Source organism: Carica papaya, chromosome 7 (genome assembly GCF_054855325.1).
Source record: "Carica papaya isolate Zhongbai chromosome 7, ASM5485532v1, whole genome shotgun sequence".
Taxonomy (NCBI): domain Eukaryota; kingdom Viridiplantae; phylum Streptophyta; class Magnoliopsida; order Brassicales; family Caricaceae; genus Carica; species Carica papaya.
The window spans coordinates 956,173-973,596 of record NC_142315.1 but is presented as its reverse complement, the minus strand read 5'-3'; the positions used below and the strand labels follow the sequence as shown (position 1 = coordinate 973,596).

The 17,424-nt window shown below is 34.1% G+C and overlaps 1 long non-coding RNA gene across 38 annotated transcripts; it reads right to left on the bottom strand.

Moving 5' to 3' along the window:
- Positions 1–784: 784 nt before the first annotated feature.
- LOC110812622 (uncharacterized) lies at positions 785–13,455 on the bottom strand. 38 transcript variants are annotated; one of them, XR_015813159.1, is made up of 10 exons: positions 13,009–13,455; positions 12,267–12,919; positions 11,038–11,154; positions 10,776–10,874; positions 7,121–9,903; positions 6,828–6,936; positions 1,434–6,495; positions 1,285–1,345; positions 1,104–1,212; positions 785–990 (listed from the first exon to the last, which is right to left on the bottom strand). It is a non-coding gene; the product is annotated as an uncharacterized LOC110812622 (long non-coding RNA). The 38 variants fall into 38 exon arrangements; XR_015813162.1 differs by having other exon boundaries at positions 1,434–6,279; XR_015813160.1 differs by having other exon boundaries at positions 1,434–7,703; positions 8,036–8,144; positions 8,329–9,903.
- Between the last annotated feature and the right edge of the window lie 3,969 nt (positions 13,456–17,424).

Sequence of the window (17,424 nt, the reverse complement as noted above, 5' to 3'; positions counted from 1 at the left end):
GAGAGAGTGAGAGAGAGTGAATGAGAGAGGCAGAGAGATGGGGATAGAGAGGGAAAGAGAAAGAGAGTGAGAGAGAGTATGAGAGAGAGAGTGTGTGTACATATGTATGTATTCATTTAATGCATGTGTGTATGCATAAATGTATGTACGTACGTTTCAATGTGTGTAGGTATACGTGTATGCATGCATGTATGTACTGATGGATGTGTGTATGTATGTATGTATGCATAATGCATATATATGTATGTATCTATGTATCTATGTATGCATATGTATGCATGTATATATGCATTTGTATGTATGTATGCATATGTATTGATGTATGTATGTATGTATGTATGCATATGTCAATATGTATGTATGTATGTATGCATATGTATATAAAATTTGCATACATATATAGGTATATATGTATATGTATGTTTCTATTCTTTTTTACTTTTCTTATCTTTTTCTTTCTCATCTCTTCTTTTCCTTTCCATTCTTTTCTTTCTTTTTCCTTTCCTTTCCTTTCTCTTCCTTTTTTTTCTCTTCTTTTCTTTGGCTTTCTTTTCTTTTACTTCCTTTCCTTTCCTTTCTTTTCTTTTCCTTTCTTTTCTTTTCCTTTCTTTTCTTTTCCTTTCATTTCCTTTCTTTTCCTTTCCTTTCTCTTCATTTTTATTCTCTTTTTTTCCTTCATTTTCCTTTCCTTTCCTTTCCTTCCTTTTCTTCTCATTTCTTTTCTTTTCCTTTCCTTTCTTTTCATCATCAAAATAGTCATGTACCTTAAAATATGTAAGAGCTGTTGGAGTTCAAAATCTTCGGTAAAAGTGTTTGGTTGATGACAAACTCTACTAAAGTTCAAAATAAAAAAAAAATAATTAATCAAACATACAAGTGTAAAAGGCTTAAAAAATAAACTAAAAATGATGTATACCAAATATACAACTAACAAACCACACATCTACTGCAGCTGAGTAACAGATAGCCTTCGAAAGGATTTCGGGAGCCCTGTACCATAGAGTTAAAATCTATAAAAATATAAAAACACCCAAAATTGGCCAACATTTAAAAATGCTATATTTTGCATACAGTAAAACAATTAATAAAGAAACAAATTTTACCTCATGAATGTATTTCTTCATTGAAAGAGTAAATGTCCGAGCAAACTCTACATCTACGACCATAAGCGACAGTGTTCATCGATCCATAAGGAAGTGAGCCTTAAGATCCCTGCGACAAAGAAAGAGTGTAAGATAGAGAACAAGTTCTATATCTAATTTAAGTGGAAATTGAAGAAATTACCTGTATAACGCTGCATGCACGTGGCAAAAGCAACACATTTACAAAGTTGGTACATCAACTTCTACAACATGTTCATTAAAATTATTGGTATCGACTTAAAATTTTAAAATTTATAAAAGTATAAACATAACACAAGAAATTGTCCATACCTTGACTATTTTAGCGGGAATGTTCTCTCCAGTTTAGTGGTAGCGCTTAATCAATTTCTTAAGATCAGTGTCCAAGTGCTCTCTTTAGGTATATGTATGTATGTATGCATATGTATATATTTATAAATGTACATATGTATGCATGCATGCATAAATATGTATGGATGCATTTGTATGTATATATATATGCATATGTATGAATATCTGTATGCATAAATATGTATGTATGTGTGTGTACTATTCATGTATGTATACATAAATATGTTTGTATGCATTTAATGTATATGTATGTATGCATGAATATATGTATGTACGTTTCAATGAATTTATGCATGTATGTATGTATGTATGCATGCATGCATAATGCATATGTATGTATGAGGGAGAGTTAAGGAGAGAGAAGTAGTGGGAGAGAGAGAGAGGGAGAAAGAGGGAGTGAGAGTGAGAGTGAGAGTGAGAGAGCGAGAGAGTGGGAAAGAGGGAGAGGGAGAGAGAGAAAGAGGGAGAGGGAGAGAGAGAAAGGGGAAGACAAAGACGGAGAGAGAGAGAGAGAGAGAGAGAGAGGGAGGGAGCGAAAAGAAGGGGGAGAAAGAGAGAGAGAGAGAGTGGGAGAGAAGAGGAGAAAGGGATAAAGAGAGAGAGAGAGGGAGGGAGAGGAAGAGAGAGGGAGAGAGGGAGGGAGAGTGAGAGAGAGGGAGGGAGGAAGACCGAAAGAGAGGGAAAGGTTGTGAGAGAGAGAGCGGAAGAGATAGGGAGAGAGAGGAGAATGAGAGAGGGAGAGAGAGGGAAAGGGCAAGAGAGAGAGAGGGTGAGAGAGATGGGGAGGGAGAGAGGGGAAGAAAGAGGGGAAGAGAAAGGGAGAGAATGAGAGAGAGGCAGAGAGGGCGAGAGAATGAGAGTGAGAGAGAGAGAGAGAAAGAGGGTGAGAGAGAGAATGTGCACATATGTATGTATGTATTTAAATGCATGTGTGTATGCTTGAACGTATATATGTATGTTTCAATGTATGTATGTATGCATGTATGTACTGATAAATGTATGTATGATGTATGCATAATGCATATGTATGTATGTATGTACATATGTATGTATGTATGCATAATGCATATGTATGTATGTAAATATATGTATCTATGTATCTATATATGTATGTATGTTTCAATAGATGTATGTATACATGTATGCATGTATGCATGCATTTATGTACTGATGAATGTATGTATGTATGTATGTATGCATATGTATCTATCTATCTATCTATCTATATATCTATCTATCTATATATGTATTTATTTGTATGTATCTATATGTATGTATATATATATATATGTATGCATATCTATATATATGCATACGTATGTAAGTTATATATGTTATGTATGTTTCCATTCTTCTTTATTTTTCTTATCTTTTTCTTTCTCTTCTTTTTTTTTCTGTTCTTTTTTTTTCTTTTCTTTTCTTTGACTTCCTTTTCTTTTCCTTTCTTTTCCTTTCCTTTCTTTTCTTTTCCTTTCTTTTCTTTTCTTTTCTTTCCTTTGCTTTTCCTTTTCTTTCCTTTCTTTTCTCTTCCTTTCTATTTTCTTGCTTTCTTTTCTTCGGTTTTCGTTACTTTTCTTTTCTTTCCTTTCCTTTCCTTCCTTTTTTTCTCCTTTCTTTTCTTTTCATTATCAAACTAACCATGTTATCTTAAAATATGTAGGAGTTGTTGGAGTTCAAAATCTTCGATAAAAGTATTTAATTAGTGACAACCTCTCCTAAAATTAAGAATTAAAAAGAATAATTAATCAAATATATAAGTGCAAAAGGATTAAAAAATAAACTAGAAAATGATGTGTACCAAATATGCAACTAACAAACCATACATCTACTACAGTTGAGTAACAGATAGCCCCTAAAAGGATTTCGAGAGCCCTGTACCATGCACGTATGTATGCATAATGCATATGTATGTATGTACGTTGTATGTATGTATGTATGAGGGAAAGTTAAAGAGAGGGAGTGGGAGAGAGGGAGTGGGAGAGAGAGAGAGAGGAGTAGAGAGAGGGGGAGAGAGAGAGATAGGGAGAAAGAGGGAGTGAGAGAGAGTGAGAGTGAGAGAGCGAGAGAGTGGTAAAGAGGGAGAGGGAGAGAGGGGGAGAGATAGAAAGGGAGAGAGAGAAAGAAAGGAGAAGAAAGAGAGAGGGAGAGAGGAGAGGGAGCGAAAAGGAGGGGAGAAAGAAAGAAAGAGAGAGTGGGAGAGAGAGCAAGGGAGAGAGGGTGACAGAGGGATAGAGAGAGAGAGAGAGAGAGAGAGAAAGAGGGAGAGAGGGAGAAAGAGAGAGAGAGAGAACGAGGGAGAGAGAGGGCAATAGTTAGATAGATAGAGAGGGCAATAGGGAGAACTAGAAAAAGAGAGAATGAGAGAGATGGAGAGGGAGAGAAAGCGGGAGAGAGTGGGAGAGAGGGAGGGAAGAGAGACAGAGACAAAGATAGAGACAGAGACAGAGATAGAGAGAAAGAAACAGAGAAGATAAAGAGTGAGAGAGGCAGAGAGAGGGTGAGAGATGGGGATAAAGAGGGAGAGAGAAAGAGAGTGAGAGAGAGAGATGGGGATACCGATGAATGTATGTATGTATGCATGTTTGCTTGCATGTATGTACTGATGAATGTATGCATATATGTATGTATGTTTGCATAATGCTAATGTATGACTGTATGTATGCATATGTATGTATGTTTGCATAATGCTAATGTATGACTGTATGTATGCATATGTATGTATGCATATGTATGTATGCATGTATGTATGTATGTGTGTATGTATGTATGTATGTATACACTGATGTATGCATATGTATGTATGTTTGCATAATGCTAATGTATGACTGTATGTATGCATATGTATGTATGCATATGTATGTATGCATGTATGTATGTATGTGTGTATGTATGTATGTATGTATACACTGATGAATGTATGTAGATATGTATGTATATATGAGGGAGAGTTAAAGGGAGAGAGGGAGAGAGAGAAAAAGGGAGAGGAAGAGAGAGAGAGAGAGAGAGAGAGAGAGAGAGAGAGAGGGAGAAAGAGGGAGTGAGAGTGAGTGTGAGAGCGAGAGAGAGTGAGTGTGAGAGCGAGAGAGCGGGAAAGAGGGAGAGGGAGAGAGGGGGAGAGAGAGGGCAATAGTTAGATAGACAGAGAGGGCAATAGGGAGAACTAGAAAAATCTTTTCTTTTCTTTTCTTTCCTTTTCTTTTCCTTTCCTTTACTTTCCTTTCCCTTCCTTTCTTTTCTTCTCTTTTCATTACTTTTCTTCTCCTTCCTTTTCCTTTCCTTTCCTTTCTTTTCTTCTCCTTTCTTTTCTTTTTCTTTCCTTTCCTTTCCTTTCATTTCTCTTCCTTTCTATTCTCTTGTTTTCTTTTCTTCTCTTTTCGTTACTTTTCTTTTCCTTCCTTTTCCTTTCCTTTCCTTTCCTTTTCCTTTCCTTTCCTTTCCTTTCCGTTCTCTTCCTTTCTTTTCTTTGGCTTTCTTTTCTTTTCCTTCCTTCCTTTCCTTTCTTTTCTTTCCTTTTCTTTTCCTTTCATTTCCTTTCCTTTCCTTTCCTTTCCTTTCCTTTCCTTTCTATTCTCTTCCTTTCTTTTCTTCTCTTTTCGTTACTTTTCTTTTCCTTCCTTTTCCTTTCCTTTCCTTTCTTTTCTTCTCCTTTCTTTTCTTTTTCTTTCCTTTCTTTTCCTTTCATTTCTCTTCCTTTCTATTCTCTTGCTTTCTTTTCTTCTCTTTTCGTTACTTTTCTTTTCCTTCCTTTTCCTTTCCTTTCCTTTCCTTTTCTTTTCCTTTCTTTTCTTTTCTTTTCGTTATCAAACTAGCCATGTTACCTTCAAATATGTAAGAGTTGTTGGATTGAATCTCCAGTAAAAGTGTTTGGTTAGTGACAAACGCTACTAAAATTAAGAATTAGAAAGAACAATTAATCAAACATACAAATGCAAAAGGGTTAAAAAATAAACTAAGGAATGATGTGCACCAAATATACAACTAACAAATCACATATATACTACAATTGAACTAACAGATAACACCTAAAAGGATTTCGGGTGTCTTGTACCATAAAGCAAAAATCTATAAAAATACCCCGAGTTGACCAACATTTGAAAATGTTATATTTTGCATACAGTAAGACAGTTAACAAAAAAATAAACTTTACCTCAAGAGTGTATTTCTTCATTTAAAGAGCAAATACCCGAGCTAACCTCAGATCTACTATCATAACCGATATTGTCTGTCGATCCATAAAGAAGTAAAGCTTAAGGTCCCTGCGACGAAGAAAAAGTGCAAGATAGAAAACAAGTTCTGTGTCTGATTTATGCGTATGGCAAAAGCAACACCTCTTCATTTAAAGAGCAACACCTCTGGAACATATTCGTTAAAACTCTTGGTATCAATTTTAAATTTTGAAAGTTATGAAAACATAAACGTAACATCAGAAATTGTTCATGCCTTGACTGTTTTAGCGATAGTTCTTAATCAATTTCTTGAAATCAATGCCCAAGTGCTCTCTTTATGTATTATGTATGTATCCATGTGTGTGTAATTACGAATATACGTATGTATGTATGCACCGCCCTCGATCATTTGGCACCACCTAATTAGTCAACAAAGAATACATCTTGAGTTAATATGACGATGTAAATTTTAAACCTAAAAGAAATGAAAATTTCAAAAAGGAAGCATATAGGGCAAAAAGAAGGACCCAATATGAGCAATTCACTAAAACTTAAAATGCTTTCCTTCTAATTTCAACTCCTGTACATCAATAGGTTCCACCCGCTCCAACATAAGCACCATTTATGCCTATTTGATCTCCCTGCAGCAGAGTGACAAAAAAATTGCAAGAGTTTATTCTTATTATACCCAGGTCGATTCAAGCAAGGAGAGAGAATCAAACGTAAAAAGAGTTTATTCTTATTTCGACTTTTGCCTCTCCAGAAGTTCAATGAACCTTTCAAAGTCTTTCTTTCTCTTTTACTTTCCAGAATGAATTGCCTTTCTTTTCTTTTCGTTATCAAACTAGCCGTGTTACCTTCAAATATGTAAGAGTTGTTGGATTTCAAAATCTCCAGTAAAAGTGTTTGGTTAGTGACAAACGCTACTAAAATTAAGAATTAGAAAGAACAATTAATCAAACATACAAATGCAAAAGGGTTAAAAAATAAACTAAGGAATGATGTGCACCAAATATACAACTAACAAATCACATATATACTACAATTGAACTAACAGATAACACCTAAAAGGATTTCGGGTGTCTTGTACCATAAAGCAAAAATCTATAAAAATACCCCGAGTTGACCAACATTTGAAAATGTTATATTTTGCATACAGTAAGACAGTTAACAAAAAAATAAACTTTACCTCAAGAGTGTATTTCTTCATTTAAAGAGCAAATACCCGAGCTAACCTCAGATCTACTATCATAACCGATATTGTCTGTCGATCCATAAAGAAGTAAAGCTTAAGGTCCCTGCGACGAAGAAAAAGTGCAAGATAGAAAACAAGTTCTGTGTCTGATTTATGCGTATGGCAAAAGCAACACCTCTTCATTTAAAGAGCAACACCTCTGGAACATATTCGTTAAAACTCTTGGTATCAATTTTAAATTTTGAAAGTTATGAAAACATAAACGTAACATCAGAAATTGTTCATGCCTTGACTGTTTTAGCGATAGTTCTTAATCAATTTCTTGAAATCAATGCCCAAGTGCTCTCTTTATGTATTATGTATGTATCCATGTGTGTGTAATTACGAATATACGTATGTATGTATGCACCGCCCTCGATCATTTGGCACCACCTAATTAGTCAACAAAGAATACATCTTGAGTTAATATGACGATGTAAATTTTAAACCTAAAAGAAATGAAAATTTCAAAAAGGAAGCATATAGGGCAAAAAGAAGGACCCAATATGAGCAATTCACTAAAACTTAAAATGCTTTCCTTCTAATTTCAACTCCTGTACATCAATAGGTTCCACCCGCTCCAACATAAGCACCATTTATGCCTATTTGATCTCCCTGCAGCAGAGTGACAAAAAAATTGCAAGAGTTTATTCTTATTATACCCAGGTCGATTCAAGCAAGGAGAGAGAATCAAACGTAAAAAGAGTTTATTCTTATTTCGACTTTTGCCTCTCCAGAAGTTCAATGAACCTTTCAAAGTCTTTCTTTCTCTTTTACTTTCCAGAATGAATTGCCTTTCTTTTCTTTTCGTTATCAAACTAGCCGTGTTACCTTCAAATATGTAAGAGTTGTTGGATTTCAAAATCTCCAGTAAAAGTGTTTGGTTAGTGACAAACGCTACTAAAATTAAGAATTAGAAAGAACAATTAATCAAACATACAAATGCAAAAGGGTTAAAAAATAAACTAAGGAATGATGTGCACCAAATATACAACTAACAAATCACATATATACTACAATTGAACTAACAGATAACACCTAAAAGGATTTCGGGTGTCTTGTACCATAAAGCAAAAATCTATAAAAATACCCCGAGTTGACCAACATTTGAAAATGTTATATTTTGCATACAGTAAGACAGTTAACAAAAAAATAAACTTTACCTCAAGAGTGTATTTCTTCATTTAAAGAGCAAATACCCGAGCTAACCTCAGATCTACTATCATAACCGATATTGTCTGTCGATCCATAAAGAAGTAAAGCTTAAGGTCCCTGCGACGAAGAAAAAGTGCAAGATAGAAAACAAGTTCTGTGTCTGATTTATGCGTATGGCAAAAGCAACACCTCTTCATTTAAAGAGCAACACCTCTGGAACATATTCGTTAAAACTCTTGGTATCAATTTTAAATTTTGAAAGTTATGAAAACATAAACGTAACATCAGAAATTGTTCATGCCTTGACTGTTTTAGCGATAGTTCTTAATCAATTTCTTGAAATCAATGCCCAAGTGCTCTCTTTATGTATTATGTATGTATCCATGTGTGTGTAATTACGAATATACGTATGTATGTATGCACCGCCCTCGATCATTTGGCACCACCTAATTAGTCAACAAAGAATACATCTTGAGTTAATATGACGATGTAAATTTTAAACCTAAAAGAAATGAAAATTTCAAAAAGGAAGCATATAGGGCAAAAAGAAGGACCCAATATGAGCAATTCACTAAAACTTAAAATGCTTTCCTTCTAATTTCAACTCCTGTACATCAATAGGTTCCACCCGCTCCAACATAAGCACCATTTATGCCTATTTGATCTCCCTGCAGCAGAGTGACAAAAAAATTGCAAGAGTTTATTCTTATTATACCCAGGTCGATTCAAGCAAGGAGAGAGAATCAAACGTAAAAAGAGTTTATTCTTATTTCGACTTTTGCCTCTCCAGAAGTTCAATGAACCTTTCAAAGTCTTTCTTTCTCTTTTACTTTCCAGAATGAATTGCCTTTCTTTTCTTTTCGTTATCAAACTAGCCGTGTTACCTTCAAATATGTAAGAGTTGTTGGATTTCAAAATCTCCAGTAAAAGTGTTTGGTTAGTGACAAACGCTACTAAAATTAAGAATTAGAAAGAACAATTAATCAAACATACAAATGCAAAAGGGTTAAAAAATAAACTAAGGAATGATGTGCACCAAATATACAACTAACAAATCACATATATACTACAATTGAACTAACAGATAACACCTAAAAGGATTTCGGGTGTCTTGTACCATAAAGCAAAAATCTATAAAAATACCCCGAGTTGACCAACATTTGAAAATGTTATATTTTGCATACAGTAAGACAGTTAACAAAAAAATAAACTTTACCTCAAGAGTGTATTTCTTCATTTAAAGAGCAAATACCCGAGCTAACCTCAGATCTACTATCATAACCGATATTGTCTGTCGATCCATAAAGAAGTAAAGCTTAAGGTCCCTGCGACGAAGAAAAAGTGCAAGATAGAAAACAAGTTCTGTGTCTGATTTATGCGTATGGCAAAAGCAACACCTCTTCATTTAAAGAGCAACACCTCTGGAACATATTCGTTAAAACTCTTGGTATCAATTTTAAATTTTGAAAGTTATGAAAACATAAACGTAACATCAGAAATTGTTCATGCCTTGACTGTTTTAGCGATAGTTCTTAATCAATTTCTTGAAATCAATGCCCAAGTGCTCTCTTTATGTATTATGTATGTATCCATGTGTGTGTAATTACGAATATACGTATGTATGTATGCACCGCCCTCGATCATTTGGCACCACCTAATTAGTCAACAAAGAATACATCTTGAGTTAATATGACGATGTAAATTTTAAACCTAAAAGAAATGAAAATTTCAAAAAGGAAGCATATAGGGCAAAAAGAAGGACCCAATATGAGCAATTCACTAAAACTTAAAATGCTTTCCTTCTAATTTCAACTCCTGTACATCAATAGGTTCCACCCGCTCCAACATAAGCACCATTTATGCCTATTTGATCTCCCTGCAGCAGAGTGACAAAAAAATTGCAAGAGTTTATTCTTATTATACCCAGGTCGATTCAAGCAAGGAGAGAGAATCAAACGTAAAAAGAGTTTATTCTTATTTCGACTTTTGCCTCTCCAGAAGTTCAATGAACCTTTCAAAGTCTTTCTTTCTCTTTTACTTTCCAGAATGAATTGCCTTGCAAGTATCTCATTTTGATAAACAAAACAATTTAAATTTATGATCAAAAAGAAATCAAGAGTATTAACTTGAACCATTGATAACAAACTCCCAAGAGATTGAGTAGAATTTGGAATGCTTTTCTTCTTATTTAAGTCCAGCATATTTAAATGAAAATTTCAGTCTGTTGTAATTTAGGCATTTGTTATTATCTTGCTGCAGCATGAGTCCCAGAAAAAATGTAAAGAAAATCAAAGGTTAAATGATAATAGGAAAAACTAGCAGCGTCCATTCAAGAAAAGGAAAGGCATGACCAAAACATAGGAATCTGTATCACTCCATGTATCAAGAAATGATCAGCTGAGTGTTTCATCCTTGCACCCACAGGTACCCACTGGATTGCCATACCATAATATATATTAAACAAAGGAAATCTTACAATACATCATTAACGTGTTAGCTTAAAGCAATTCTGGAATGTATTCTTCTATGCATAAGTAAGTAAATGCACACCCACTTACACAATCATTTCACAGGCTTCATTCTTTTTTCCAGATACCTAATTTTATTCTCTCGAGTAAACTCAAGAAGCAAAGAACACCAACATGCATAAGAGACAAGCTAATCGAATAGTATCCAAATCTAACCTACGTATTTAAAATAAAAAGAGACAACCAAGAAGTTAAGGATTTCCGAAGAACACAAACTCACAGTATGACGTCAAATAGTTTGTAGAAAGTGTTCCTTTTTATTTCAACTCCCACATTTTAATGGAAGCTTCAGTTTTCTCCAATTTTCTCCCACGATGATCTGGCAGCAACATGAGTCACAAAAAAATGCACAGAATGAATATAGATAAATGGTACAAAAATTAAGTGTTTAATCAAGCAAAAGAAGGCATGTTAAATCCAGAATTATGAAATCCAACAAAGCCTATAAGTTTTCCATGATGTGAACATCAGCTGACTATTACATTGTTGCACAAACTCACAGTATGACGTCAAATAGTTTGTAGAAAGTGTTCCTTTTTATTTCAACTCCCACATTTTAATGGAAGCTTCAGTTTTCTCCAATTTTCTCCCACGATGATCTGGCAGCAACATGAGTCACAAAAAAATGCACAGAATGAATATAGATAAATGGTACAAAAATTAAGTGTTTAATCAAGCAAAAGAAGGCATGTTAAATCCAGAATTATCAAATCCAACAAAGCCTATAAGTTTTCCATGATGTGAACATCAGCTGACTATTACATTGTTGCACCCACAAGCATTCTACCGGCTTGATATGTATTCATGCATCTTGGACCGAAGCAATGATGATCCATCAGTGTGGAATCATTTTCAGACCTTTTACGGTAAGACATCATTGACGTGTTAGGTTGAACAAAATTTGGACCACACTTCTGGACATGATATAACCAGTTGCTTTCGAGCATATACTACTTTTGTTCCAAAAGAATGTATATTATTTTTGTTCCATTGAATTCCTTGCAGTAAATGCAGGAAGCAAAGAGCACCAACAAGCGTAAGAAACATGCAAGACAAATTGATATAACCAGTTGCTTTCGAGCATATACTACTTTTGTTCCAAAAGAATGTATATTATTTTTGTTCCATTGAATTCCTTGCAGTAAATGCAGGAAGCAAAGAGCACCAACAAGCGTAAGAAACATGCAAGACAAATTGCTTAAACCCCCCAATATATGTATCGAGGTCTATCTAACCTAATCATATCACAAAATTTAGTACAATAATTCCAAGGAACGAAACTGGGGAAGAGAAAATTTTATGGGATCGGGAAGCTATAGAAGATCACCACCCAACTAGCCGAGAAACCATATACAAGCTCCATCCGTAAGCTACTAATCAAGGATTAGACGACACACTTTTAAATAGAACAAACTTCCAGCAACAAACGTATCAAGAATTACAAGATTAAAAGTTGCAACTAAGCAACATTTCCAAATTTATTCTTTTTTGAATATATTAACAAAACATACCAGTCAACTACACAGGAATCCTTTACTTCTACCGCCTCTGCAATTTTGGATCATCTAATTATTTAGGCAATCAAATTCGAGCCATGTACAATTTAGAAGTTTCGCAAAATCAAAGAAACCGAGAACTTCTGAAAAAAGCAAATCAGCGCAGATACCGTAAGAAAGAGGATACTGGAATGTTCTCTCCAGTTCAGCAGTACCTCTTAATGAATTTCTGGAGATCAGTGTCCATGTACTCAAATACCATATAGAGTACTGTCTTCCCTTCTTTATTCTGTCCTTGTTTGACATCAAGCAATCTGAACAGAGCACGGAAAGAAACAAACGTTAGATCGATATAATGAAATAAATGACAAGAACCAATTTGCAAATTTAAGAAGGAAAAGACCCAGCAGATGAGATTCACAGAGGATGGCAATTTAAGACAGAAAAGCCTCCATGGGATCTAGCCTCTTGATCGATCGATTGATTGGATCGAAGGGGTTGATTGAGTTATGAGATCCGCACAAGACTAAGGCCGAGCAACTAGCTGATTGGACGTCTATCTATCTCACTACACTCCCTTACTCCTATAAAAGGCCGACCGAAGGAATGCTCTGCTCATCTTTCTTACGGCTACCGCAGCGCTCGTTCACCCTGCTCTCAGCCCAGAGGTTATCGTCTTCGCGAGCCCTCCCTCTCTCTCTCTCTCTCTCCCTCTTTTAATTTCTTCGCGAGTTTTGGACGCTTCAAACGGTTATAATTTCTCAGCGGAAATGTTCTCTCCAGTTTAGCGGTACCTCTTAATGAATTTCTGGAGATCAGTGTCCGTGTCTTCTCTTCTTTATTCTGTCCTTGCTTGACATCAAGCAATCTGAACAGAGCATGGAAAGAAACAAACGTTAGATCGAGATGCTGAAATAAATGACAAGAACCAATTTGCAAATTTAAGAAGGAAAAGACCCAGCAGATGAGATTCACAGAGGATGGCAATTTAAGACAGAAAAGCCTCCATGGGATCTAGCCTCCTGATCGATCGATTGATTGGATCGAAGGGGTTGATTGAATTATGAGATCCGCACAAGACTAAGGCCGAGCAACTAGCTGATTGGACGTCTATCTATCTCACTACACTCCCTTACTCCTATAAAGGCCGGCGGAAGGAATGCTCTGCTCATCTTTCTTACGGCTCGCTACCGCAGCGCTCGTTCACCCTGCTCTCAGCCCAGAGGTTATCGTCTTCGCGAGCCCTCTTCACGAATTTCTTTTCTCTCTCAAACTCTCCCTCTCTCTCTCTCTCTCTCTCTCTCTCTCTCTCTCTCTCTCTCTCTCTCTCTCTCCCTGACGTTCTGCATCCGCTCCCCTCTCTCCTCTTTTAATTTCATCAGCGTTCTAACCCGCTCCCCTCTCCCCTCATTTCAATTTATTCGCGTGTTCTTAACGCTTCTAACGGTTATAATTATCTCACGTGTTCTAACCCGCTCCCCTCTCCTCTCTTTTAATTTCTTCGCGTGTTTTTGAAGCAGCTTCAAACGGTTATAATTTCCTCACGTGTTCTAAACCTGCTCCCCTTTGAATCTTCAAACGGTGGCGTTTTGGTTGAAGGAATAAGTGCATGGGCCCAACTTTTATTTGGGCTTAATTTTGGAAGCAAAATGGGCTTCAGAGATATTAATTTTTGTTATGTCTGGATTTTAATTATTGAGAGGGTTGCACTTTAATTTTTGAAATTTATTAGATTAAATAAAAACTGAATTTAAAGTAGTGAATTTTGGAAATACATGAAAGTCAAATAATAATAATAATAATAATAATAATAATAATAATGATAACAATAATAATACAATAAAAATAAAAAGAATAATAAAATTAATTAAAAAATAAATTACTATAGGCAAAATTAGGATATTTTACCTTTTGTTTGTATTTTTAATTTTTAATTAAAAAATATTAATAAAAAATAAAAAATAGTATATCTATTGTATGATAAATAACATTTATTGAAATTTTTTTCATAATAAATATAAATAAATTAAATACCAAAATAAATTAACATATATAATAATAAATGAGTGAAATAAAAGTTTATTTATTTCAAATATTAAGTTTGATATTTTGATTCTTAATTTATAATCAATCATTATATTAAAAAAAAAAAAAAGACAAGCGTGGTGCACACATTTAAATATATGATTTATTTTTAAATAAAAAATAGGCACAATATATTTTATTTCTTCGAAATATAAACATAATTCATAGTATCTCACTTCAATTTATAATTTTTTCTTCTTTTTATTTAAAAACTTAATTATTTAAATAAAATCATCAATATTTATGTATGATAATTAATCATTCTATTATTTTTTAAAATTATAAATTTAAATCAAATTATTTGTTTTGTGTGTATTGTTAAAAAAATTTGGTATTATTAATTATATTATTAATAATTAATAAATCTCACTTAAATATTAAAATACATAAAAATTTTAAAAAATATATTAATATTGTGAAACAAAACTTTATTCACGTAACTCTCATAGGTGAACGCCAGGCTCAAGAGTGGAGGGGAGAATCGCTCAGGTAAAAAACAATGAAGAATATCAATCGTGCGATCTAAGCAACTCTATCAAGATATACACGGACGAACTAGAAGTGATCTCACTAGCATAGGAAGGGATCCGTTACTTCCTAAGTAGCAAGCCAAAAAACTGCAAGAAATGACTAGGTGATGCCGAAGGAGACAGAATCACGATAAGAGTAAAAACATGAATGTACAGAACCTGCACCAGCTACGAGTAATGTAATTAACCTCTTTCTATTGAGAATACTCAAAAGGCTAGTTGAATAAGCGGTGTATGCCTACAGTCAATAGGTGGAACTTAAATTTTTGGAGGACCAAATTTATAAGAACATATCATATCCTAATATGTCACCATTAATATAATCTGGAAATACTTCATTTTTTATAATCTCAGTTTAGTAGGATCTTGCACTTGCTACGACCAGCTACAAGCAACGTATTAAACATGTTCCTGAGGCAAGTACTCAAGTTGTTGGATGCTACACTATGTGAACTTGAAATGCTTAAGATATACGACTTAAATTTAACAAGATTTGGAGTTGATTAGTCATTAAATAACTACTACTGTTGGGAATGGATGTTCTTTTGTCAAGATTTGCGAAAAACTAAAATGTAAATACTTCATCATTCATAGGAATAAAGAGATTGATATTAACCAATATAATAAATTTAAGAGGATTCTCAAGTCGAAATACCTTGCATATGTAATTTTCATCGTAAAAAGGAAAAACAGTACAGATCCTTATTTGTTTAGATCAATGATCTCTTGCAAACAATGTTGAAAATATTTAAAGAAATAAAATGACAAGCGAACAAATAAATAAAAGTTGTAAAAAGTTAAGAACCTTCTACTTTCGTTAGTGGGAATATCTACAGAAGTTACGACGGAAACAAAGAAATATTCGACAAAATCATACAACTTAGAGGACCATAAGCAATCACAGTCCGCCCACAACATATTATTTCATAACTTATTTAGCGTTCACAACCAAAGGATGATTAAAGGACATAAGAATGTTAATTTTCCTCAACGAAGTCAATGGGAACCCATATGCCATTTCCCTCCCAATATTCATTTTCACTTTATCATTGGTATCCATAAGAATGTTAAGTATTCTCCCCCTGTTCACCATTGATATCCATAAGATTCTCACTCTCAGACTCTGAGTATTCATCTCCTGCAGAAGTATTTCTATGACAACATCCAGATGATCTGCCCGTATGTCCTTCAGAGTCCTCCTTCACAACCTCCTCATTTAGGAGTGGGACTCCCCTGACCTGCTTCCTATAAAAAAAAGGTATCTCCTTTGGAGAATTAATCTCTGATGCCCACCTTCCTCCATCTTATCTTCAAATTTATCAACTACACTATCCTCCTGATGTCAACAGAGAGAACACAAGTGCCCATGACTCAAGGTCATGAGGCTTAATTGATTGAAGCACTCGATTCTCGAAGACTGGAGATTCGGTACGACCCTTGTCGAAGACAATATCCACCACATCACCGTCAAGTCTCGGTGAGACAAAGTGGCACCTAAAGAAATAAATATGTTCACAGAAGAGTCACCCTGCCACCATTTGTTTAACACCCACAACTCCTCACAATCAAAAATAAGAAACTAAAAAGAAAAACAAAAATAAATACTAAAGAACACATATCTCCAAATTTAAAAAAAATAATAATAATAAGAGAAATAATGAGTCGAACAACTTTCTTTAAATTTCTTTCTCCTTGATATCCAAAAGTCAAACCTTAAAATCTCAAATATTACAAACTCAATAAGTGAATCAAAACATCAACTTGTCCCGTCGGCATTTGTTTAACAACCACAAATCTTCATGATCAAAAATAAGAAACTGAAAAGGAAAACAAAAACAAACAACCAAAGAAAACAGATCTCCAAACTCCGAAAAAACAATAGAAATAATGACTTCATAACTTTATTTAAGTTTCTTTCTCCTTTTTGATATTCCAAAGTCAAATTCTAAAATCTCATATATTACAAACTCAATCTGCGAATCAAAACATCAACTCACCCTATCGCCATTTGTTTAGCAACCACAACTCTTCACAATCAAAAACAAGAAGCTGAAAAGAAAACCAAAAACTAGAACCAAAGAACACGTATCTCCAAATCCCGAAAAAAACAACATAAATAATAACTTCACAATTTTCTTTAAGTTTCTTTCTCTTTCTTGATATTCCAAAGTTAAACTCTAGAATTTCAGATATTGTAAACTCAATCGGTGAATCAAAACATCAACTCGTCCTACTACCATTTGTTTAACAACTACAACTCTTCACAATCAAAAACAAGAAACTAAAAAGAAAAACAAAACCAAGAACTAAAGAATACAAATTAAGAGTAATTGTAATTATAATCGGGAGAAGATGAAAGAAGATTTGCAGTGATCGAATTGAATTGAATCGAAGCGAACCAGAACGAACAGCTTCAATGTTTCTCTTACAGAAAACGGAGATTATTATGTTGGTCGGTACCTCTCTCAATCTTATTATATATAAACATGCTAACTTTATGTTGGTTCCTACTCCGATCGTTTTTCAGAATTCAAATGCGTATTTTTCTTTCATTTATTTATTTTCAAATATATCTTCTTTTTTATTGAGGTATTTTACTTTCTGAACCGTTATAAAGGAATGAACTTGTGTTATTGGCTCTAACCTATTTAAACTTAATCTTATTATAAATATTTTTAAATATTTAAGTAAATATTTTTTATAAACGTATTTATTGACTATTTTTAAATCTTTATTTTTAGTAATTTTGTTTTATTCA